The sequence below is a fragment of the Leuresthes tenuis genome, unplaced genomic scaffold, assembly GCF_036924035.1.
Source record: "Leuresthes tenuis unplaced genomic scaffold, fLeuTen1.0.hap1 SCAF_17, whole genome shotgun sequence".
NCBI lineage: Eukaryota > Metazoa > Chordata > Actinopteri > Atheriniformes > Atherinopsidae > Leuresthes > Leuresthes tenuis.
In genome coordinates, this window is record NW_027325371.1 from 3,898,647 (window position 1) to 3,925,120 (window position 26,474).

Here is a 26,474-nt window from a genome sequence, read left to right on the forward strand (position 1 = left end):
TCTGGCATGAAATACGTTCATCTACTCACAGAGAACAGTTTGGTGAAAGTCTGCGTCCTTCAGAAGATATTTAGATAACTGGAGATCCATATAACGGAGAGAACGGGGCTTAGACGATGCAGCCTCTAAATAAGGCATTATCTGTCTTTATTTCACCAATACTTTAAGAAGAATGAATGAATGAACGTGTGCTATAGCTCTGTTAGCTCATAGCTGCTGTTATGTGGCTACTTGCAGCTATAGGAGAGCTAATGGAGGGATTTCTACACAGGCACTCTACTGGGCCCACTTCGTCCACACGCCCCCCTGCAGCACAGTTTATTCACTCCGGTAAGAACGTCCATCTTACTCAAAGTCATCGTTCACGTCGGTCAAAATCTGATAAATATCCTGGCATGTTGCACAAAACTATCAGCAGCAAACTCTGTGTGAAGTTAGCCGACTGTCACAGAGCACGGAGTGAATAAACTGTGCTGCAGGGGGGCGTGTGGATGAAGTGGTCCCAGTAGAGTGCCTGTGTAGAAATCCCTCCGTTAGCTCTCCTATAGCTGCAAGTAGCCACATAACAGCAGCTATGAGCTAACAGAGCTATAGCACACGTTCATTCATTCATTCTTCTTAAAGTATTGGTGAAATAAAGACAGATAATGCCTTATTTAGAGGCTGCATCCTCTAAGCCCCGTTCACTCCGTTATATGGATCTCCAGTTATCTAAATATCTTCTGAAGGACGCCGACTTTCACCAAACTACTCGGTGAGTAGATGAACATATTTCATGCCAGAAATAATGTCTGGGTTTGAAAATACCAGAGTTCCCCTTTAAGAATAAAAGGCAAGACATCGGGTCACCGGGTTAAACGACGTCATGTCAGGATGCAAACCACAATTAGTTTCCATAATCAATATATACAGCAGCTTCACCTCCCACATACTTTTAAGGAGTTTTAACCAATTTTTACAATGGACCTCCGTTTCATACATAAAGCTAAAGTTAATGCATTACAGATAGATCTCAAATGATGAGTGAAAAGCAGCAGCATCAGAGGAGCAGCTGCCATCATGACCTGAATACTTATGGATAATAAGCATGGACTATTTCTACTGTAACCTTCCATCGAAGGGTGACACGAAGGATGTTATTTGACAAACCGCCTCTTTTTTTTGCAGATAAAATTAGGATTTCACTTAAAAAAAATGACAAGAATTGTCAGGTCAAGATATCCTGAATCCAAGTAAACATTAATGACGACTTTATTCCCTTATTCTTTGCTTCTCTCCTTTAATGTGGACCGATTTTACTAAATTCTCTAAATCCAAGATACAAAACACTTTAATTGAACCTATTTCCATCTTATTTTACTTCAAGCTTTTGTTTTATTCAGTTGTTTAATGCTAATTGCTCAAATTATTCTTAATCATTTGTCCCCGACTGTCTTTTTTGGAACATTTCAATATTTCTTATTTGTGTGCAGATATTTAGTTTTCTTGCTCTGTCATACTGAACGCTGAATGAATTAACTGAAGTATCTTGAACAATTTGTCTAATTTTCAGCTCATAGGGTAGAACAGCATGCTACTGCCTCTTCGCTTTATTTATTCACCATGTTGTTAATAAACCTATGAAATAAAGGGCAAATTAAACAATAACGAAAGCTGCAGATCAAGTATTTAACTAAACATTTTGCACTTCTAGCTTCCAGTCTTTTTCCTCATGCACAGAAAGTAATAACAGCATCATTGTCATTATTCAAAAAGAATCTAAATGTTTAATTTCAGGAAACTGAAATCAGTATTATTACAGTACAGCACGCAGACTTCGTCCTATCAGATACTTCAGGCTACAGGACCGAGTTTGGATATGAAATAAGAAATATTCCCTCATAACATTAGTTAAAAATAAAAAAATCCATTATGAATAAAATGTGGTGAACGGCTCTTATTACAACAAGAAGGGTAAAATATATCAACTCTGTTCTGCTACTGAGGAAATGCTGCTAAAAAAGACATTTTTCAACTTCAAAACCTGGATGAGAGAGAATTTTCTACGATTAAATGAAGACAAAACTGAGATCATTCTGTTTGGTAGCAAAGAGAAGAGGGTCAGCGTTGGTAAATACGTTGAGACTCGGGCCCTTATAATCACTGACCAGTAACCTTGGAGTGTTGATAGACTCAGATCTGACTTTCAGCAGCCACATCAAAGCTGTCACCAAGGCAGCTTTTTACCGACTCAGAAACATCAACAGAATTAAAGGTTTTCTCTCCCAAAAAGACCAGGAGAAGCTCATCCATGCATTCATCTCCAATAGACTTGATTACTGCAGTGATTTTTAACTGGACTTCCCAAGAAGAGCATTAAACATCTGCAGCTCATCCAAAACGCTGCTGCTGGAGTTTTAACCAGGACTAAGAGATCTGAACACATCACACCAGTTTTAAAATCTTTACTCTGGCTTCCAGTCAGTCACAATAGATTTTAAAAGCCTTTAAAAGATGGTTTACATCTGTGATATGTTCAGAGAATATAAACCCAGCAGAGCTCTGAGATCCAAGGACTCAGGTCAGCTGGTCCAGTCCAGAGTCCAGACTAAACCTGGAGAAGCAGCATTTTGCTGTTTATTTATGGAACAAACTGCCAGAGGAGATTAAACTGTCACCAAATGGAGACATTTTTAAATCCAGGTTAAAAACATTTCTTTTCTCATGTGTCTATGCATGAAATCTGCACGCTATCTTTTAACTTAGAGATTTTAATCATTCAAATAGTTTCTCTTTGTATTGTTTTATGTATTTTTAATGCTCTTTCCACTCCCCGATGCAATGCTTTTACTTTATGTAAAGCACTTTGAATTGTTTTGTACATGAAATGTGCTACAAATAAACTTGACAAAAAGAGAAACTCATCCCAACCAATTTCCATTTCACCTCATCGTTGCGTCCAAGGCATCAACCTGTAGTACACAAAAGCACCAACAATATTTGTCTCAGAGCAGCAAAACAAAATTCTGCCTCAAAGCGTTCAGAAAAAGGCGTTTAGTTCTCCTTTGAAGTAATTTTCCGTGATCAAAATGCAACATTTTCTGCAGCATCTGCACCGTTTCTCCACAGTAAGTCTTCTTTTGCTCTATGACAAAGCTTTTTCAGGCCCGTCTTTAAAAAGAGAAACTGCTCTTTGAAATGGAAGGAAACTGGAATGAAAACATTGTGGCGCACTTTATCTTTTCATGTGAAACTGAGCCGAGCACCGAGATACTTCATGTTTGATGTGCTCCTGAGGGTTCGAGTCGTTGACCAGCTGGTGCTCGGGTGGACAAATGTCTGAAATCCCTCTAAACAGTGCAGTCGACAGCATGCACAGACATCTGAGGCAACGCCATGGCTGCGAGACGTGCACCACAACAGAAAAATGCGTCACTATTACCCGTTAAGCAGCATCAGGGTCACATTTGGAAAGATATTTGTGAGATTTCAGCTTTAAAAGTATAGAATATCTCAGTATTTTAGCAGAAACTCTGCACCGAGGTCGTAACTGTTCACATTCAATGTATTAAATGCATCAATCTACAGGTTACCATATTACCATTTTGGTTAACTAATGCGCCATAAAACCGGCTTTGAATGATACAGAAGCAAAGCTGGAGAGTGCACATCTGTATTGAATATTAAGGCAAGGAAGTCATGCTGAGAAAATGGCTTTTATGCACTTCAAGTTTCTCTAGATTTCCACTGGAAATAACATACAAAAGGCATATCCTCGTTCTTATTTTTTAGAAATTCCTCGTCTACTTTATGTAGCCACATACAGATGTGTGAGCACGGCAGAAGAAGGTCATGCACTTTATTACAAAGCAGCCTGTGGACACAAAATGGAACCTCCTACAGTCTCAAGTAGGATGTCAATGAAAAGCTAAGAAGGGCGACTATATTTAAAAATCCATGTGTTAATAATGCCAGAAACGCTGCAAATGATGCTGAAGAAATCTGTGAGAATATATATATATATAAATAGTGATTTTTTTTGGGCTAAAACTTCTACAGAACTGGATCTTTGGGAACTTTGTCCATGATACAGATAAGAGAAAAAACTTAATCAGGTTTTCATCAGGAGATTTGACTTAGAGGGTTGACTATCAAGATAATATTATAGTATATAAACATGCTGACCACACTGGTTGAATGCAGGTGAAACATCTATATGGACACTTTAGAGCCTTTAAATCTATATTCTACACACTGTAGAGTTTGGTAACTTTGCAACGTGATCTCATGATACATCGTAAAGTAAGTATGATGTTCCCTGAAAAAAAAAGGCAGCAATTTCACCATAAAGGCTGAAAAATGTACAACAGCAACATTCCCTCTCTGTGATCCAGCTCCTGTCGCTCTACCGATGATGTTGCTGCTCCTGTCGCAACGAGACGGCGCCGATGCTCACGATGTAATGATGTCGACAGGCTGACAAGGACAAAAATGCTGTACTGAGGGGGGGGGGGGGGAAAGCTGATCTCTTCATGCCAGATTGCTGGTTCAAATCCTATAAACTGTCATTCACAGTTTTTAAGCTCGAATTGACAAACTACTCGAAATTCCCGGCTGGGGCCTTTCTGTGGAGTTTGCATGTTTCCCTGTGTACGGGGGGGGGTTTCAGCACCAGTTCAGGACTTCTCCTGGATATGAGGAGTTATTTTCCCTTTCTGCATCTGTAGTGAAACAGAGAATCCTTCTCTGCAGCGAAGACGATCTGCTTTCAATAAAGAGCTGGATTTGGCCCAACCTTTCGGGTTGAAACGGTGCTGAGAGGCTGCAGTTTACCTAGAATGTCTTCCACTGAGGGATATTCCACTTTGTTTGACAGCAAACATTCTTTGTTGCTCAGGTTTGACAGAAAAATCTCTTGAAGGTCAGAAATGTTAAGTTAGACTGATCCAAAAGAAAGAAAAACTATTTAACTGCTGGCCTTGATTATATTCTCCTAGCACTGTTCTCAAACTTTTTCCTCATATTTTTTTATTTTCACCTTCTTTCCACCTTACCCCGAGGCGCTTGCTGAGTTTGGTAGAAAGAAGGACAGACAAGCATTTTGCCAGGAGCACAGAATCACTGGATTTAAGTCAGTGGCTGCTTGACTCCTCTAGAGAATGACAAGCACACGGAAACAAAGACTGCATGATGGTTTGACTGACAGCCTTTTATGTCCGCTCACTACAAGGTCAGATGTACCCAAACAGAAAATAGATGCGAGTGATCCTGAAGTTCTTAAAAGAATTCCCTTCGAGTGGGATCCAACACTTCTTATTAGCTGCAGTGAAAACAACCTCTAAAGTGGCAACATCAAGAGAAGCCAAACGTCATCAGACTCAAATCATCTAAATATAAATATATAAGACTGCTACGACGTCAACTTCAACCTTGTCTCATAAATGTCATAAGGAGGAAATGTTCTGAGGTTAATTTCATTATATTATCAAGAGAATAAGGCAATTACTAACAAATGACAAAAAAGGGCAATTCAGAAGCAATTCTGAGGATAACTGACCGTGCTATGTCCTCTCGGCAGGTGGCTATTCATAATACAGCAGGTGATTCATATGAATTATTTCCTACCTGTCATTCACTTTGCTCTGCAGCCGAAGTCTGTCCAAGTAATTGTAGTCCTGTAGATTTCACTTTGGCTCCTACAGCGGGATTCTTGGATGACCTTCCTGGGTGCTTCCTTCAGAGCAATTATCTACGGACATTTTGGAGAGAGAAAGAGTAAATATTCCTCAGGGAACCCCCAAAACAAATGCCGATCGATACAAAAGGCTCGTAAAAAAAAAACAACAACACAGGAAACCAAATATGGCAGCATAAAAGCAACCCAAGTCATTGTTTTCATGTCTGACAACCAAGAGGAGATGTATAACATGTTGTAGTGCAAGGCAAGGAATATTCTTTTACTGGAAAATATCAAATAACAGCAGTAAAACACTTGTGCTGCTAACTTCAACGTGCTGGTTCCACCTGATAAAATTGTGCATCACCTCTGGCATTACACTCCTTGTTATCCCCTGGCCCCTAAGAAGCACAGAAACACATCAATCTGTTTTCATACCGAGTGTTACAGTAGCACGCTTTGGTATTTTCCACATGTGCTTATTCAATATCCTGGCGATAAAACCAGCAGGACCTCAATTTGCCTTCAAACGTTTAATCTCCAAAAGAAAACACTTCCACACAAAAGCAGCGAGAAGCTAAGTAACAGCACAGGGTCATTTGGCACCAATGAAGTATTGGTAAAATGAGTTTCCATGGAGACTAATATGCTCACAGCTGAGGACAGAGCGGCGTTGTGGTATGAGAGAAGCAGGCTGTGGGGCACGAAGATAACAAGTTCACACAAAGAGACACAATGTCAACGCAGTCTCTCCCAGAAAGATCAACCTGTAATCAACGGGGACATTTACTTATAACACACGGCTCCATCAAATGTGAAGTAAGTGCATCAAAACATGAAGAACGAAACAACAAAAGTCTAAAAGCAGGATTTAGGTTCACGTTCTTCTCAGGAAGAAGCTCTGCACAATGTAGAAAACTGGTCATATGCTTTAAGAAGTCTAGTTTTTGAGATGAAGTCCTCAAATCCTCCTGTTCAGAACATAAATAACAGCCTCAAAGTGTTCAGGATTGTCATTCCTCAGTCGTTCTGGGGCAGTGAACCCCCCCCATCATAATCACACAAGGGCGTAACCATGGTTTAGACATTGGGGGGTCCAAGAAAAATAAATAAATTGTTAAGTGCATTATCTACAATTCTTTATTTATATATGAAAAATTGGACATTTAGAACATAGTTTAGAGGACTACATTGACCATGTAAGTTCACATCTAAAGGAATAGTGTAATTTCTCAGAGACAGTGACTGCCCCCCCACTTTGTTTTGGTTAGTTGCTTACTGTTTACTGACCTTAAACACACCTACCAATTACAATTATGCTCTTCCAGTAGTTCTGTAGCAAATAGGACAGCTTCCAATGGAAAACGACCAAATACCCAAAGCATGTTTATGGAAATATTTTAATAAGGACAACTAATGATGTAACAAATTAAAGACTTTTCCTTTAACAATAAATGTGCCGAGGACTTTTAAGTCCAGGTTCATTTCTATTGTGTCAATGTCTCAAAATGTGCATTAACAATGAAAAGTCTAATAGTCTAATGTTATTTTTGTTTTAAGTTCTTTTATTTTGAAAGGGGGCGGAAGTTTATTTTGTTGATTCTATGTTGGATTTCCTGTTCTGGTACAATCTGCTCTGTCAAAAGTAGAAGTCCAACGTAAAGATAAGGAGAGCCGCTGCTGAGACGGCGGCGCGCCCAGTGGGTCACTCTCATTGGCTAGAGTGTTAGCGATCAACAATGGCGACTGCGGCGCAGCCGTTACCCCGGTAACACACGGAAATAAGTTGAAAATAAATAAGACATAACAAGAGACCGATCCCTTGACAGGGTTCATAAAAGGAGAACATGCCTTTTACATATTTTCTTCTGTATATTGGGGGGGACAGGTTGGTATTTTCTCAATATTGGGGGGGGGACACGACCCCCCCAAAGAATTTGTGGTTACGCCATAGTAATCACACCTCTCCTCCTGTTCTGGACGAAGACATTTAGGGATGTCTGATGGGGCGAAGTTATCAAACCTTGTTGATCAGGAGCCGGGAACCGGCTGTTGGACTCAGTAGGTACGAATAAAGGAAGATGCCTCAACACAAAACAAAAGGAAACTCGCCAACTTGATGGGGTGGTCATTCGAAGGCCCAGACAAAACGCCAAATCACTTTAACGGCAGCTTTAAATACATCACGGTGAAACTACTTTGCCAATGTCAAAGGTGAAATAAAATGGGCAATTAAATCTGTTTTATTTGTCAATCTTCAAGTCAATAAGACCTTAAGATGCACAATAACTCTGCAACAAACAATTAAAGCCAGACTTAATTTTACGATGCCTGGTAGAAAATGGCAGAAAATACATCAATACAACCCATTACCCCCTCCGCTGCAGTGCTACTTGGTACAGTCCGCACTGCCAATGCCTGGTGAGGTAAGAACGGTTCAACGCATGTGCAAGAAACAAACAACCCCAACCACCCAACACCTGTTGTTTTTACTCATTTTAAAACTTAAAGAGGCCAATTTCCTCCCGTCCGTTGGTGTGTTTTCATGCCACAGCTTGCAAATGTGCAAAGCCCCAAGAAGTCCACACTGAAGGGCATTTATTGTCCTTCACAGAACATAAAAGGCTCAGAATCTTTCCCGAAATGCCTTATTTTCACAGTTTTACAGTTACTAAATCACCTTGTGAGACAACTGCTTTAAGTGAAGCGAGAAGTGAATTCACGAATAACACAAACGATGTTTTACGATCTTTTACGATTCAGAGAGGAAACATGAAGAAGAAACTGAAAGGGATTCTTAAAGGTTTGTTTTCCTCAGATCACTACAGTTTCTTGCCTCCTTCTGAGGACATTACAGGCTGTATTATTATAACTGAACCAGTTAACCGTGCCTGATGCATGTTTTCTATTCAGTAACGTGGGCCTCAGATTTGCAGCCAGCTGCACACACACACATTCTGACTTTGAGAGATCTACAGCAAAGACATGCAAACCCATTCGGTAGATGCCCATAAATCAGAGAAGAAGTCATCATACTGTGGGTTCCATAAGTTATAATGCGTACAGCTTATTAATAATGATGGCCAGGGTGAGCATTTACGACAGAATCATGTAAAACAGCTGATTTTATGGTCACACTAATATTAACATGACACTGCGCAAAAGATATATGATGTGTACTCAAACATTAGCGGGTCACAACTGAGGTTTCTACATATTGAAGAAGAGTAAACCCTAAACCTTTCCCCAACTATGGATGGGATTACCCTCTAATTCAGTGTTTCCCAATCCTGGTCCCGGGGCTCCTCCAGCCCTGCATATTTCGGCTGTTTCCCAGCTCCAGCAGGCATGATTCAAATGAATGGGTCATTATCAGGCTTCTGCAGAGCTTGATGAAAAGCTGAAGAGCTGACCCATTTATTTGAATTAGGTGTGCTGGAGCAGGGAAACATGTAAAACATGCAGAGTGAGGGACTAGAATTGGGAAACACTGCTCTCATTAAAGCAGAGAGTCCACACTTTCAGATCCCATTTATTACAAACTGCCCGGCCAAAGAAAGTCACACACTAAGATTCTGTTGGATTGCCTTTTGCCATGTTTCAGTAAACTTATGCGGCGTCACAACATCTCTATCCACCCAGGGCTGCAATCCTTCCTAAATAAGTTCTTGGAGTGATTATGGAGGAGTTGATACTCTGCATGAGCCGTGCAGCACTTTGTCTTCTTACCCTGATGCATCAGTACCTAAGACAGAGTAAATATCGCGCCATATGACCCATCTGTTTTACTTTAGACTCCGATATTTATGCTCCATAGCAAATAACCAATTCCTCTATTTGAACAGCCTCACTGTTATGTGTTTTTTATTTTATTTCTTTAAGGCCAGATAGTTTTCTTCACATCGTGTGTGGAAATACTCTTTCAATATTAAGCATTTCAGTATGTTTTACAGTCAATTTTCTTCAATTTAATTTCAAAGGTTTAAGTGATCTCAGATAATTATCATTCAAGATTCATCTCCATCCACCATTCTTCCTCAGAGATGATGATTCACCGCCATCCCTCCAGGTTTTAATATGCATTGGACAGTTCCCAACACAACTTTAGTGGTTCCAGAAATCTCTTCTTTTCCACAAACCCAGGATGGGTCTTAAGATACACTTTATAGCCAAAAGTATTCACTCAGCCATCCAGATATTTAAGTTCAGGTGTTCCAGTCACTTCCATGGCCACAGGTGTATAAATCCAAGCACCTCGGCATGTAGAGCTCAATGGATTCCAGCCTGGTACCGTGACAAGATGCCACCTGTGCAACAAGTTTCCTCGCTGCTAAATATCGTGTAGTTATTATTATTATTATTACAACAAAGTGGAAGCGATTGGGAACGACAGCAGCTCGGCCACGTAAAACAGAGCGGGGTCAGAGGTCGCCGACTTTCTGCAGAGTCAGTCGCTACAGACCTCCAAACTTCTGGCCTTCAGATTAGCTCAAGAACAGCGCGTAGAGAGCGTCGTGGAATGGGTTTCCATGGTAACTGCATCCAAGACATACGTCACTAATGCAGTGGTGTAAAGCACGCCGCCACTGGACTCTAAAGCTTTATTTACAACCTGGATGAACAAATGCACTTTAGATAATTTCGAACGTCAACGAGCTTCTTCGCCGTGTAAAGCCATTAAGACCGGAAAAGGCAACTGCCGGATATTACGTTCTGAGCGGACCAATCGCAGCCCTTAAAGCCCGTATCTACGCGACGTGGAGTTAGAATTCTTTGGAGTTTGGACGAATCACACTTCTTCATCTGGAAATCTGATGGAGGAGCCTGGGTTTGGCGGTTGTAGCAAATACTTTTGGCAATATACTGCATGAGAAGCCACACGTTTACATAAGTTTAAATTAACTTGTTTATAGTTTAAACAAATGAATCACCGAGGTAAACTGTTGCTTAGTTAGATCCAGGTGATCACTTTTCTTTGGTCCGTATGAATTACAATAAATGCTAAATATTTTGGTTCACAGCTGAAATATCCGTGTCCTGGTGGTTAAAGGAATGTTTTTCATAAAATGTAACATTTCTTAAAAGGATTTAGTGTAGAAGTCATCCATTTCTGTGCTTAAACAGAAAGTAGCCCGAGGAGATCCACTGCTTTCAGAACTGTCAACATCAAAAATAAAATCATCATCCCTCTGCTTGTTTTCTTTCTGTTGAAACAGAATTGTCAACAAATAAGCAAAAGAAATAAACCCTGAGCGAGGTTATTCCAGCGGTTAATCTGCACAGTTGCCTGTAAAACAGACATAAAGCCACTAAGTGCTGTTTAGAGGTGACCTTTGTTTTTGAGGAGCTGGGAAGTGACACGCTGCGAATGAGCCAGCGTCAACGCTCGAGAAGTTTATGCTTTTCTGCAGCTTGACCTGTGGGTCAACAGTGTGTCGGAAGCAACACGGATGATTAGAAGGAAAACGGACAGTGCTCACACAGCAATAAATGTATGACAAAGCATGCTCTGTAGAAAACCTGCATTTATCTGCCAGCGACTCTCAACAGCCACTGTCATTGGTTACAAGGTGAGACACCTTACTGCACCCGAGTAAAGTATCGATGCGATCGAGTCGGGATTTTTGCTTATCACCACAATATCAAGTCACCTTGTTCTTTTTTCCCCTAATCAAATGTCAACAATGGTGCTATCTAACCCCGATATGAAGCCAATTAAATCCTTGTCTCGATCCATCGTGCTGCGGACTGCATTCTAATTTGTTGTCAATTCAGCCCTTAACGCCCACACGTCTTGCGGCCTGGTTTGATGATGTTCAAGTTAAAACTTTTTGATTGTGTGATCAGAGGAATGAGCCACAAATCAACAGCATTACACCCGAGAAGAAAATATGATCATACCGACGGGTTCAGAGGTGCACACAGACTGCGATTTAGTACCACGCGCCTGTGTTTTATCACAGGGTTGAGAGGGAGGGTAAAGCTATTGACACACAGAGGTACTGCTAAGCCACCTCTCATCCCAATCGATCACAGGTCCACTTCACTACAAGTGGCATTCCCCTTAAAAATCAAGATTGTTCTGCTTGTGCTGACTTTCAGAATCCAGACACCTGGCTGGATTCTGGTCCAACACCATTTTCAGTTACACTGCTTCAGCCCTCCTTTGTTCGCTGATCAAAACTCGGTTTGAGATTGTTTTGTAGCTCAGTGTTTGGCTGCTGCAGAAGCAGGAAACAGATGGTTGGCTATTTATGGACGGTGCAGCAGAGTCCAGCTCAAATGAAGTGTTCTTTCAAAGGATTTTCCTGTTTTTAATGCCTGCACAGGGAACTTCATGAAGTCCCGGACCAATGAGATGATAAAAGATGAGCAAATTTGAATGCCTCTCTCCTTACTTTCTTTAACTCCAGGTAATCTCTGCCAGGAGGATGCCCATTAACCTGCACCAACACTCTGCCCCCCCGACGAGGCTGCAGACAGACCTCCTCTATTTGCCGTCCTGATCTCTGTCACTCAAACGGTCACATAATCATTGCACGTCTGCACAGGTTACATAGTGGATATTTGCTGCATTGTAGGCAGACATTAATTACACGAGGAATTGCACTGAGTTGATAAGGCTGTTTAAAACACTTCTGAGGACGCGTCTCTGTGGACGGTTACCATGGAGTCATGTTTATGGAAAGGACATGAATAAACTGGGCTGTTTATGTTCCTGGATGTAAATAACATCAGGACACAACGATGAGCCATTCATGACACACCATCTGGCAGAAGGTGACAGTTTGAAATTACATTAATCCTTATCTATTCATTATGAAATTTGTGAGTCCACATGTAAGTGTAGCAATAGCTTATCGCTGCAAGGTGCCTCAGCTGAATTCAAATTGATTTCTATCTTTGTGGAATCCATTGCAAATTCCTCTCATGGCCAGCAATGCAGAAGGCAGTGACTGCTGCTCACAGGTCAAGTCAGATTAATCTCAGGCTATCTGATCAGCCCATCCCAGAGCTGCTCTATGTGTGAGAAATAGCACATTTTAGATTACAGCACTCCCTCTAAAAGCCTTTAGCTGTAGTGCACGTCTCTCAATAGTTTGGAACAGAGCATTCATTTCATCTCTGGGCACTTCTTTTAAAGGCTATCCCACAAGGTCCTATCACTAGGAGGTTCAAGGGCAAAATAAATCAGCGATGACACATCACATCGTTGTTATGTAGGGCGCAGAGGTCTCCTGTCTGCAGCAGCAGCAGCTCAGGTTGAGAGATCCCCTTTGTGTCTGAAGCTGGATCACATTAACAGCCTGACTCATTACATTAATAGTGGTGCCACTGCTGCAACATGAATAATGCCATTCCTTCTGTGAAGGGGTTACAAACCAGTCTGACAGCAGGAGAAAGCATCAGACTATTATTAACCATAAATCCATAAATGGCACACACTGTACACACTGTACATACAGGGGAGGGGGGGGTATTTAGAGCTGTAGCGGGCACTCTGTTGAATCCATTAATGGTGGCTAAAACATGAAATGTGTAAAAGCCACTGTTTGTATATTCAAACGAAGATGAGATAATTTCAAACTGCATTTCCTGGATTTGAATCTTGCTGCAAGTCTTTCCTCCTTGTTGCCAAATAAAGAAATAAATGGCAGAAATATAATCTTCGGAAACTGTCTCGGCAGCTCCTCTGGTTCAGCACAATTTGGAAATTCTTCAAAAAGCTGAAACTCCTCTAACCTTCCACACCGACTCCAGCACCAGGGGATCTGTCACAAATCAAGGATGGGAAGGTCAATAAAAGCAAGCCATGCCAGATTCTCTGACTGACACATCAAAAGTTCCCTCAGTAGTGCTCAACACACCGCCTTCCTTCCCATCCGACCAATTTAGTGGAGTCCGAGGGGAGCCCCCTAATCCATGCCTCTGAAAGTGCGCTTAATCAACCTCTGATTAAGAGGGAGCACGCCAAGGTGTCCAGCAACATCCTCACTGCCCCCGTCTACCCCTGAAGCCAATCAAAACACAAGGAAATGGGATTTATTTGTCTTCACAGGCTTTGTTGCCTCTCAAATGCCTCCAGTGTTCCTGGTCTTATTTTCGGCCCCTCATTCATTACCCACCAACAGACAGCAAAAGCAGAAGAAACATTTAGTTATTTCTAATTCCTTTCTTCTTTCCTTTCCATCCCTCCCTCTCTCCTTTTGTCTTTTTTTCCAGTTGTTGTTGTTATGAGTGTCCCCCGGGCGTCTGGGAATGAATTAAACATCAGTATGTTGGTAGGAAGGGCACAGCTTCTTCTGAAAGGATTGAAAGCAGAGCGCTGTTTGAGGGGAGTGAAACAGTGGAGGTGACAGGGGAGGCTTTGCTCAGCACGAGGACGAGGAACCATCAGGGAACCACTCTGACCTCTAACATCCAACTGCCTTCATGTGTAGTCATCTTTTCCTCCTCGAGCTCCTTCAAGTAATTGGAGTATGCCGAACTTATGGAAAAAAGGCAGACAGTGTTTGTCTTGTGTGACAAAGCGATAAGTTTGTTGCTCATCTCAGGTATCTAAGAGATGCTCGACCGATTTGGAACCTAATTTGTATTGATTAAGGTCGGTCTACAGCGCCCTCATGTAGCCAAACTTTAGTATAATTATAATATTTCCCACATTGATGCTGCCCAGGACCATAAAGGACCAAAGTTTAGAATATTTTTTAGCTGACACTGAACCTGTGGTGACATTTAGTAAACTTAGGGAACTGTACTCCAGGAGGGACCCAAATATTGTCGGACTGTGTCCTCATGTGAGGAATAAAGTGTGTCAACACACAGCAGAGGCAGAGCAACCCTCTGTTATGTGCCTGCAGAAGTGAGTGCACTCTTAATATTTACACTGGACTTCATCTATTTATTCATTCTTATTTGGTCCAGCAAAGGTTAAACACCTCGTGTTCCAAACAAAGACATGTAAAACTATACTTTCATATGCAGATTACTCAAAAACGAACCAGTATTATTTGCATATCGCCACTTAGCTGCTGCTGATTGACTTCAGTCCCTCTGAAATTAAGATTAGCTACAGAAGAAGTGAAGATGTACCAGTCTGTGCTGCTCTGAAGAATAAGGATACACATTTCCAGGTTTCCACCTACAGATTAAGTGAATATGTCTTAGTTTAGAGCATATTGCACATATTTTTAACTCAAATTACACTTTTAAAGGTTTATGACTGCTGCTGTGGTTTAAAGAGTTAAATAGTTGTTTGCTGGCTCAGCGTTTCAGAACATTACATCTTCTTGGTAGTTTAACCATAAGAGTTAACAGTTTATTATCTAGTTTGTATCATGTATCGTTTTAACTTTGCACCTGGATTCTGTGATAACATTTGAATCGAATTAATGAGAAAACGACTGTAAGTAATGATGCTTTTTCAGCGACAGAAGAGAATGACAGAACTTCCTCACCGACCTTCCTTCTGCAACTTATCTCTCCAAACAGCCAATTAGATGCAGCACATATAGACGAGTTGTAATTCTGAAAGCTATTTTTGTGTGTGTGATTTGCCTCATAGATTCTATTCATTTCTTACTTATTTTCATAAAGTACTTAAGGCTGCAAAAACCAAGCCGGCAGGTAAGCTGCAAGTGGACCAGAACTGTCTGTTATTAGCCGACACAAAGTCTAACCGCTCATCATTGGTCAAATGGACATTCTTTGCTCATGAAGGGTCCCATTACATGAGCTTTAGTGCTTTGGTTATTATTTCCTTTAGCATATATTGAATATATTGGAGCAGTCTTTCTGAAAGGAAAGGAGATAATGCTGTGGCCTTCCTCGCAGCCGCATCGTTAAACCGATTCAATTTTTATTCTACTGCAAATAATAATTGGCATTCGTGCAAATAAACACAAGCAGGAGTTTGAGTGTGAGCGGCCCTCCTTAATGTGACAACATATTTAAATTTATTGTTCCGAATTTCCTACCTTTGTGATAAAGTGCCGTTTTCATTGGGTTTATACAGTCGAGTTGTAAAAGCTCCTCTTTTTTTTTTTTTACTACTCTGTTCCCAACACCTCGAGCCTCAACTTAATCAACCCATCTAATGAAGGAAACAAGTATTAGCATGGCAGACCTCAGATTTGCAGCCCACCACTGAATGTACAGAACACCAGAGAGGAAAGAGGATTGAGCACTGAAAAATAAGTGGGAATACTCTGCTTACCTGTGTACAGCCTGCACTACAACGCTGTTACACTGCCTGACAAACCTAAAAGAAAAAAGGTTAACCAACAGAGACAGGTGTTCAGTTCAGTGTGGTCTTCCTAAGAAATATGGATATTTCCCCTGGTATAAAGCACAAGGAGAGGAGCTTAAAGAAAGACTGGATGTCTACACAATTAGCAACAAAACTGCCCTCTTTGTGCTCAGCAGAGTGTTGCTGTGTGGAAACTCAGCATCTGACATGTGGCTCTTGTGCATAAAATAGAGTTTGAAACTATAAAAAGACTCAAAGACCTCCGACTTTTTAACTTGTGCTGATGTGAAGTTTGCGTTTCTTCTCTGGAAAAAGACTTCCTCTCAAAATGCTCACATCCAATGTAAAACCTGTGCAGGATAGCTTTCATTAACAACAAAAAAAACAAAGAGGGGACGGTCTCTGATGCATCCTACGAAGTTGTCTCACACTGTCAGTGATTGATTAATGTTCATGAGAGAGGATGGTCTGGTTAGGAAGGCAAAACCAACCAAATAGCAGAAGTAATCCATCTGCTGTCAGCTCTAAAAGTAGGAAAACTACATTTTAATTAATATAAGCTCTCATGTATATTTATTCATTTAATGCTGGCTTGCACAGAGCGCTGCACGTGTTAAGAAGGTATGCTGCAGACTCTGTGCTTTTGTGTTTTTTGTCTAGTATAATCAGGCATGAGCATGGCAAGTTTAAAAATCCCGCAGGCAAGTTATGAAGCATTTCAAGGTGAAATATTGGATTTTTTTCCCCCCCTTAAGTTGATTATCCAGGAGAAATGAGAAATGAGTCTCATATTTCAAGGCAGAGTTCAGTGAACTGTGGTCATGTGATTAATACCCTTCTCCAAGTCTTTGCCAAAGAGCTAATGCCTGGCTTTTGGTTTACAATAACAAGAGATTTGTGTTGTGCACACGGTCAAAACAAGAACAAAAAGTCAAAGGGTTGTGCAGGGCTGGAACAGACTTGGTAAGAGAGTGGGTTAAAAGGAAGTGTCCATCTCTTCAGTCAGATAACTCTGCTATTTCTGAGTGACTTTGATCAACAAAGAACTGTGCTTGTCCAAGGCAACACCCACATAAAAACACACAGCTGAGGTTGTGTAATCTCTTTGCATTACATATAACAGCAGAGGACTCTTCCACATGTTCGGCACTTAGCAACAGAAAACAAAGAAAAAGGTACCTACTGACGGCGCTCCCCGGCAGAAACGGCTCCCTGCTCGACGATACAATGCTGTTAGATTCTATGTGTAATGGGTTATGTGCCGCCTTGCATGTCCAAATTTACAGAGACAGCAGCTAAAAACAAACAAAAGATTCAGTGAGATGTCAGCAGGAGTCTGTACTCGCCCACACAGACAGAGGAAAAAGCCTAATTAGCCCAAAAAGTGAAAACACCTGTGGGGGTTGGGTATGGCACTGCAGACAGGATTAAAGGGTTAGTTCATCTAAAAACTATGTCTACTCATGCCAATTATTTCTGTTTAGTTTTGTGGGAAATCTGCTGCAATAAAATTTGTTAAAAACAAAGAAATCGATGGCTTTAATGCCATTATTCTAAATTACTGTCGGTAGATAATCCAGAACAACCAGAGAACTATGAAGCAAACATGTCATCCTCTGGTTATCCGACTTAAACCCCCAAAACAACTAAAAGGTGTCACAATGCTGGTCATCAACCCTGCTCATAATGACCGCTCCATGGCCGTATACCAACTATAGTTCATTATAATCCAATTAGTTAAATATACATATCCTAAAACAGACTGAGGGCTGCACAGTTGCTGGAGCCACAGCTAAAATGGTGCTAATGTGTTGATCAATATCACTGCAACATCATTACAGCACGAGTTGATTCGACTATAATTACAACTGTGCATTTCATTAAATGAGCATTTTGCACTCGTATGGATGAGTAAACTTATTCTTTTCTGATCCAATGCTGGGGCTCTTTGCACCGAACAAATGAAAGCACCGCTCTAAAGTTTTAACTCACCACAAGCGTCATTTGAAGTTCACGTTCTCAGAAATCAAGGTTATAAAAGACATTCTGGGAAATTTCCAAAGAAATGCAACAAAAAACACCCGACATTTGTTTGTTTTATTAATTGATTTGGATCTTTATTCAGCTGACACACGGACAGATTAACTTAACTTAAATTCACTGCAGCAACACATGAAAAAGTTACCGTGTTCTGGAAGATTCTCCAGGCAGCAGATTACCTGGTGACAGGTGAGGGTGTCAGGGTTGGGTATAAAAGGAGTCTTGTCTTTCCAACAAGGATGGATTGTGGTTCACTTCATCAGAGAATCATCAATAAGTTCCACAACAACATCTCTCAATGACAGATAGTCAGGAACTTTTGTCCTTCAACAACTACGGAGCAGAAAGATTCAGGGAATTCTGAGGCCAAGGACAGAAACCTCTGTTGGATGAGCTCGGAGCCCACAGTCCACGGCTGCAGCCCGTATATATTAACTCTGTGCAGAAACACAGTTCCAGCTCATCTCAGATGGACAGAAAGACAGTGGACACGTGTTCTGTGGTCAGATGAGTCCACGTTTCAGCTGCTTCTGGGAAAAACTGCTGAGAAAGAGCATCCAGCTGTTCTCAGAGAAAGGTTTAAAGCCAGTGTCTGTGATGGTTTGGGGCTGCATCAGAGTCCATGGCACGGATGGCTTCATCTGTGTGAAGGTCCCATGGAAACAGAAGTGTATATTTGAATTTTGCAGAGACATATCATCCATCAAGGTGACGTCTTTTCCCGGGAGGCCCACGGTTATTGCAGCAGGATGATGTCAAACCTCATTCTGCACGACTTCCAACAATAAAGTTAGTCAGTAAACACACTGAGAATGATTTCTTTGGACTCGTCTCTGTTAAATAAAGTGTCAAACTAATTTAAAAGCGTATAGATTTAAGGTTCTATTACATTGTAGAAAATAATGACTTTGTACCCTGGTTTAAAAGTAACTTCCAGATACTTTAGAGTAAATAGTTCCCTGTTCTGTGTCCACTCGGTTCTGTAACTCAGAGTAAAACAGAGCGAAGAGACCAACTCCCTGTTTTTTATTCCACATTTCTTTCAAGCAACGGCTTGATCTCTTATCCGGAACCCATCCTGCTTCATTCTTACCAAAGGTTACCATGACGATACACGAACTTTGTGATACTAAATCGACTGAGTGAAGTCCCCCCCACTGAGCCCCGACACCCCTGCCTCACGGTAAAGCAGCACAGCTCTTCATTTCAACAAAAGCAGCACTTTTGAGTGTTAAATGCAAAACAAAGTGTTCAGAAACTAATCTAATCCACATTCAAAGCGTTGCTGTGGGTGCACAAGCAACAAATAAATTCAGATCTGAATGTGCATGGCTGAATATCATTAGGGGAGTATTTCTGACCCTTTGGCGGCTCCATGTGTCAGTTTGGACCAGTTAGCATAATTTCCCAGCATTCCCTCTCCTGCTGGGTGGTGGAGAGGGTTAAATTTGCATGAAACCTTTATTTAAGCTCTTTTCTAGCATTTGCTGAAGGCAATTGGACAAAGTTGTAAATTATGATATGGCTCCTGCACATGCAAAATTACACCTGACTGTATTTGAACAAAAAAAGAGCGAATCCGTGGAATTTAATTAATGGATGCTGGTAACCCCTTTGTCCTGCAGCACCGCTTCTTATTGTGAGTGTGCACAGCATTTGAATCTCGCAATATGCTATGTTAAATAAAAGTTGTGGAGGAAGACATCACCTCCCACATCTGCTCAGCCCTCATTTTTCTCAATCCTTTCTTCTGCGCCTTGTATCAATTTGTTTTTTAGCATGTCGAGTCACTCGGGGGTTGTCAGAGGAGACAGCTTGCTTGTCTCGTACACTTGATTGAGGTAGCTACAATTTATAACATACCAGCCAGAGCGACAGACTTCACTTATCTCAGGCCAGCTCCTCTGCCAGTGCCCTTTCACTCAGCCAATGAGGATGAAGGTTGCAGGTTGGGTTATTTTGTCAAAAGCAGGGGAACCATTACAAATCTACACTATCCATCCTTCTGTAGGGCATGGAGCTTTTCCTCTGGCGCAAAGCTGCTGCAGACCTGACTCTCCTCAAAGCTGTCTGTCTACCTTTCACGCCCGGAAAGCTCACAGGGGGGTTGTTATCACAAAGGGCCAATTTGTTATCCTGGTTTCACTCCATCACAGGAGGCATTATTTGGGACTTTTATCTATCAAGAAAAAGCTGTTAATGTGAGCAAGAAAGTGTGTACTCCGTCATTATGCCACCGACTCTATTGACTTCATCTTATACTGACTCAAACTGAATGAACCTGAGGCAATTACTCCAGCGAAAGAAGATTGACACAACTGCGGCGGTGTGAACTACCTTGAACTTTTAAGTTGCGCCCTGGTGGAAACACCACGCCTGATTCTTATGCTAATATTTTGTGTACTAATTGCGCTGCAGCACAAAGCCCTTGATGGAGAAGGCGGATCTTCCTGTTCCTCGCAGCACAGCACTGCCCACATGCTCCGACACCAGCGCCTCAGCCCAGAAACACTGACTGCTAGATAACGCAGAGCACCTGCAGGATGGACAATATTCCATAAACCTGAGTGCAAAGCCATAGTTCATCACGTTCGCTTATTACTCCAGACACTGAATGATTGATTGGTTTATCCTCTAAGCTGAAGCTATGTATCTATGCTAAGAAAAGGACAATTACGAGCTTGGTGCCTTGGACAGATGAGATTTTCTGAGGGTCAACCTTCATGTGATAGCCTCGTGCCCTTTGTGCCTCCATCATCACCAGACACTCCACTGTTCTGCTTCCTATCTTTATTTTGCACATTCATCCGAGAAACAGAAGCAGACACTAAGCAACAGTCTGTTTTTGTACAGTTTTGTCAAAGCAAAATGTCATGGGTATGTTTTCAGGCGTAAACCTGAGAAACCGTTACTGGTGTCATTTGGCGACAGAAAAAAATGGATTTGGATTTGGTAAAAGAAAAAAAAACCTTGGTTAAATTAAATGTCGTCCTTCCCTCTGCAAACAGCCAATAAATGAAATGCCAGTGGCATTTACAATCCAGGGGTTGGGGCCTTTTTTCACTGCGTCCTGTAAAGCATCTATTCACCTTTCTGACATCAAGTCTTGACATCCAAAAACCATTCTCTGTCTGGCCCAATCACCTGTCACACTAAGTGTGGGCCGTTTGCCCCCTCTACCCTAATCACAACTCATCATCGCACCACAAGCTGTCAAATTAAAACTTTTAAACTGCGTGGATGCCTCCTCGGAACTTTCCCTTTTTCCCAGCAACATATTGCAGAGATAATTGAGGATATTAGCAGCCAGACTGTTACCAAGAGATGAAAGGCGAGGAGGGAGCGGTGACAGCTCCTCTCGCTTGTGGCGGTAACGAGGGACTGTCAAAAGTCTCTCCGTGTTTATCTCGGATCATCTAGGGGGATTTAAAACCCTTACCTTCACAATTCCATTCTTTATGGCGCGTCCTTTATCCACAGTGATTTACGGAGGCTCAAGCCCTGTGCGGCGTGATGAATGAGCACTCTTCACAAGGTGTCAGGGCCAGACAGTGGTGGGCGGCAGCGACTCCCCCCTCCACCCCCTCCCACTGCTTCATTTTTCTTTGGCTTTCGTTTTCTCTCCTCATCCCGCCTCCCCCCCCATTCCATTTTCAAATTGGACTGATTAGATGTTGACACATCAAGTGGATTTACACAGGAAATTGTGATTCGGACAGAGCAGCAGAAATAGCTTTATATGGATGATGGTTTGGATATGGTGACATTTGGATGGAATTTATTCAAAGGGACAATCTGAATTTCAGATTTCTTAGTTTGGGGGGGAAATAAATGGACCTTGTCACGTGAGTTATTCCAAAATCAAGCAAAGAGCTTCAGGTAAACTGGAATCTAATGTTAAATTAGTTTTAAAAATACAGTACAATTTTTTTTCAACCAACTTCTATATTTGAGTCACTGAAGTCAGCCGCAGCTTCTGTTCAGATTGGACATAAATATGGAAAAAATATGGAAATGTCGGCATGCTTCACTTCATTGTTTAAATAGCTTGTAAGTGCTTTTTATCCCCCGGAATTCCTCCACAGACAGAAAAAAGCTCATATTGACTCAAATAAACACAAACTTATTGACTGCCAAATTTCAAGACATCACAAGCAAGGCTCACATTTACAAATCAGGGTTCTGATTTATCAAGTCTTTTCATTTGAGATCAGGTAACAAAAATAAAGCTGTCAAACTAATATGGGATATGTTCAAATCCCCTTGAAAACAACCCGTGTTTAAGTGTTGGTCACCTGCATTGTCAGGGTCAGACAACAATGACAAAAACTTGTTTTAAAGGCACTCTTAGGTAGTTTCAGATGTCAACTATATAGGGTTCCCTATATGGAGGTTTCACCAGGAGACAGGGCTAGCCAGAGTTGATGATTATGATGAAAAACTTTGATATTATTTTTGCAGTTGCATGTTAAAGCTGGGGAAGTTTCATAACTTTACTTTAAGCCATTTATCGTACGTCATGGAATACACAAAACTCTGTATTAACCATCAGCAGCAGAGAGATGTGTGCAGTGAAAACAGCCAGCCACAACGCAGCCGTTCAGCAAAGCACATGCAGTGCACACACCACAGTTACCTGTGTGGAGCTGGTGAACGTCTCTTTGGTTGATAAACCTACAGAATCAGGGACTGTGACGCTGTGACGATATGATAATCTTCAATGATGAATTAATATTACCCACAAATAAATAGGAGACAAAAATAACTATTTATAAACACAAAGCCTCAATGGCCCACGTCAGTGGTAGCTAGTGCTAGCATTAGCACGCTCAGTTAGCTTCTGACTCCAAGCTAGAATAAATGAAGGTCTATCTTAACTGATGTAGTGTACAGAAGCTTTATTCCGCTTTCAATGTAGCATGTAATGAGGTTGCAGTGTAGTATTTAGTGAATCAGTAGACAATGCCAACACATCCCTATTAATTTAGCATCAACAGAGTCCCCAGTAGCTAGCTAAGTTAGCTGGCATAGTTAGCAGATAGCGGGTGGCCACTGATGTTGATTTTAAATTTTTGTTGACTTGGACGGGAGGCAGATGTGTCAATAATCATTAAAAAAACGCAATGTTTATGGGTAAACTACTGTTTACTAACTATTGTTTTATCTGTCCTAGTAACAAGGGTCTAACAAGTGGCACGACCAGGCACCGCATGAAACCACCTAAAACACACTCTTGAGGGGCCCTCTTCAGTTATCTCCTCCTAAAAAAAACACCAAGACCAAGACCAAGGAGATGGCAGTTGACCTCAGGTAGAAAACTGTTGGAAAGCCAGCTGACATCTGCAGAGTTTACTGTTTAGAAGAAGGAGATGAGCAAACTGTTTTTGGAGGAAGCTCAGATCTTCCTTGGTGTGCAGCAAGACGCTTCAGATCTTCTACCAGTCTGTGGCGGCCATCGACTGTGCAGCAGGATTTTAAAAACTCATTCACAAGGACTGAACAATCAGTGGAAAGGACCTGCTTATGTCTGAGTCAGTGGGGAAGGGGATGTCATTTAACAGACCACCACCGATCATGGAAAACAGGAATAATCCATCACAACCCCTCCGTGAGACACGGGAGCTCATTCTCCAACAGATTCAGACATAAAGAACGTTCAAGAAAGTAATTCCTTCACAAAAACTGTCTACCACTTCTCACCCAGAACAGGTGAACACACCGTTGTGCCACACACCTGTACACACTGTTCTTCTTACTGCCAATCCTGAGCCGTTTATATCACTACTCTCTGTACGCAGTTTTTCTTTTAAATTGCTCTACCATCTGTACGTACTGTTCTTTTTGCTCTACTGTCTGTGTTTGCTGTTTTACTCTGCCCAGCCATCTGTAAATTACATTTTTATCTCACAGCCATCTGTGTGATATGGTTTCTAGTTTTTATTTTCTATTATTTTATAATAATACAGCACTGAACACACTGTCCTCCAAGAATAATCCATCGCACTCCCTCCAAGGAAAAAAATAAATAAACAACAGCTCTTATTCTCCATCAGACTCATTTATATTTATCTATTTATAATTACACAGCATATGTATATATATATGTATGGGGTATTTTTGCACCTCTTCGGAACTGCTTTGCTCATATTCATTTATGAAAAAAACTTCCCTCATGAGATCAATAACATACATTTGTATTTATCAATCTGCAGCCCACTCCGATCAGGAAATATGTGAGAGGTATGATTATCCACTTCTACAGTGTATGATAGTGTTATAATACACAATATCCATGTGTGTTTGTAGCTTTTAACCTCACTATATGTATTAATTCCAACCCTAACCATGCATTTTCAACCTCTAACCCTAACCATTTGCCAGTGAGAGCAACTCAAGTAAGTCAAAGGGCTGTGAAAAACATTCTGTGGGACTGGTCTTCAACCAACATCTTTGACCACTTCCTCCTGATTCCTTATAAGCGTTTGTTCCGAACAACAGCTGCGGTCCTTCGCTTTAACCGCAGTGTTTGCATTTAACAAATGAAGTTAAGAGAAAGACCGAGGAAGCAAAGGACAAAGGACTTGTTTCCTTGTAGCATCATAGCATAGCATAGCTGCTATTTGTTCTGCATTCATGGAAGTAAGTAAACACAACGTTACATGCGTAACTGTCAGTTTATTTCTTTTTCTCCTTGTTCATCGACTGCTTTTACTTGCATGTGATTTAGAAAGCTAACAACAGTGACTTAGATGTTGACTTACTGATGTAAAAGCTGACAGTTCTGTGCCTGCACAGAGGACTGCTCTGGGATTGGAGACCTGTGATGTGGGAGTGGGCAGCAATGGTCAGAAATCAGACCCTTGCAGTGCTCCAGAACATCCTGAGATGCATCGAGACGTTGAACAACGGTCACACTTCATCGTGAAACTGCAACGTTTTGGCTATTAAAAGTTCTGTTTGAGTTAAAGAATCCAGTTTGACAGCACATCTCTCATGTTGCCCTACAGGGTAATACATTTCTAATTGATTAAAATATCAACTGCTTAAAATCAATAACAATTAATCACTGACATTCTTAATGTCAACCATTCTTATGGTGGGTGGTGCCTGTGGAGCTGAAGAATGAGAACAGACTGTCTTTATCCTTTGTTTTTACCGGCAAAATGTACAGAAGTGGAAGCAAATTGCTCCCGGTGTGAAATTTCATGACGACTTCAAACAAATGTCTTTAGTCTGAAAATGTAGCAACCTATAATAAGGAAAGTGTAGGATTTAACTGTATTATACGGTACAACCGCTGGCAAAAAGAAATATGAAGTCACCACAATATTCATTAACAGCTGAACAAGCCGGCTTTGTAAATTAATCCCCCAAAAAGTAATAAAAGCAGAGGGAAATTTTAAGGTATCAAGAGACAGAAAAAAGAAAACAAAAAAACTTTGCACTGTGTTTCAGCTCCTCTGGGTTTCACGGCAGCTTGAATTATTTGGAACTTTACAAATGAAAAACAATATTCTTCATCAGCCAGGATCTGAATTTCTAATATAGGCTTTTTTTCAGCTTTTCTAACTCAGCTTGAGATCTGGGTTGTTTGCCGGTCGTGTCCTTAAACTGACGTCTTTTCCTAAGAAGTGTTTGAAGGCTTTTTGATCTGCGGCTGCATGTGAGATCATCCTGAAAACTGATGTGAATCATCACCAAACCTCCTTCTGACTGCTGGAGTGAGAAGAGTTCTGTTTGAGTCTCCGCTGGTCCTTTACCCGCCATCATCAGGGAGGGGGGAAACGTGCTCGTTGTCTTCAGCCGGTTAACTTTCGATGTTTCATTGGACCAAACTAAAGCTCAGCATCATCTCCTGGTCCAACATTTTCATTCACAGCCCACTGTGACCTTTGTTTTCGTCTCTTTCGGTGTTAGTGATGGTTTATGTTGGCTTTTCTGGTTTCTTACACTTCTGTCACAAACATTGACTCCTTTTTTTCTGCACATTTGTTTTTCATTTCTTTTGTTGTACATTTTCAGAAACACTGCTTTGAGTTTTCTGTTCGACATCCACCTCGACTGACCTGTATGTTTTACACTCTTCCTGTTCAGTTTATTCTTGCTCCAAATCTCAGGCCCAGCTGACTGGGAATAGCTATTATGGAAGACATGTTTTAATCCCTCCCACTGTTTCCACTGACAGCTCTTTTTGGGGGGCCGATCAGCGAGGTGCAACAGCTCCTTCAGCTCTCTTAAGTGCAGATTAATTTGACTATTTAGACTTGTGCAGGTATTTCTTTTAGAAATTTTGAGGTGACACCATGTTTTTTCTCTACTTGATCTGAAATAAAGACCAGATCCATATTTTTTTCATAAGAGTTTGTCGTTAGTCATGTTTTCCATACATGACAATGCAACGGTAGATTGGATCACATCTCGACTCTTCTGTGCATCAAATGAAATGTTCACACATCTGTAAAATGGAGCAGACCAAGTTTTGTTGAATTATCTGCAATGTCGTGTAGTTTTACTGAACTGCAGCCTTGG

At 41.2% G+C, this 26,474-nt stretch overlaps 1 protein-coding gene across 3 annotated transcripts in view; it reads right to left on the reverse strand.

The window, feature by feature from the left end:
* The window catches only part of rbfox3a (RNA binding fox-1 homolog 3a), a 445,121-nt gene that overhangs the window by 379,314 nt on the left and 39,333 nt on the right, over positions 1 to 26,474 (reverse strand). For all 3 annotated transcript variants that reach the window (XM_072368746.1, XM_072368744.1, XM_072368747.1), the window contains exon 2: positions 5,605 to 5,728. The gene's annotated coding sequence lies outside the window, so the exon portion shown is untranslated. The remainder of the gene's footprint in view (positions 1 to 5,604; positions 5,729 to 26,474) is intronic.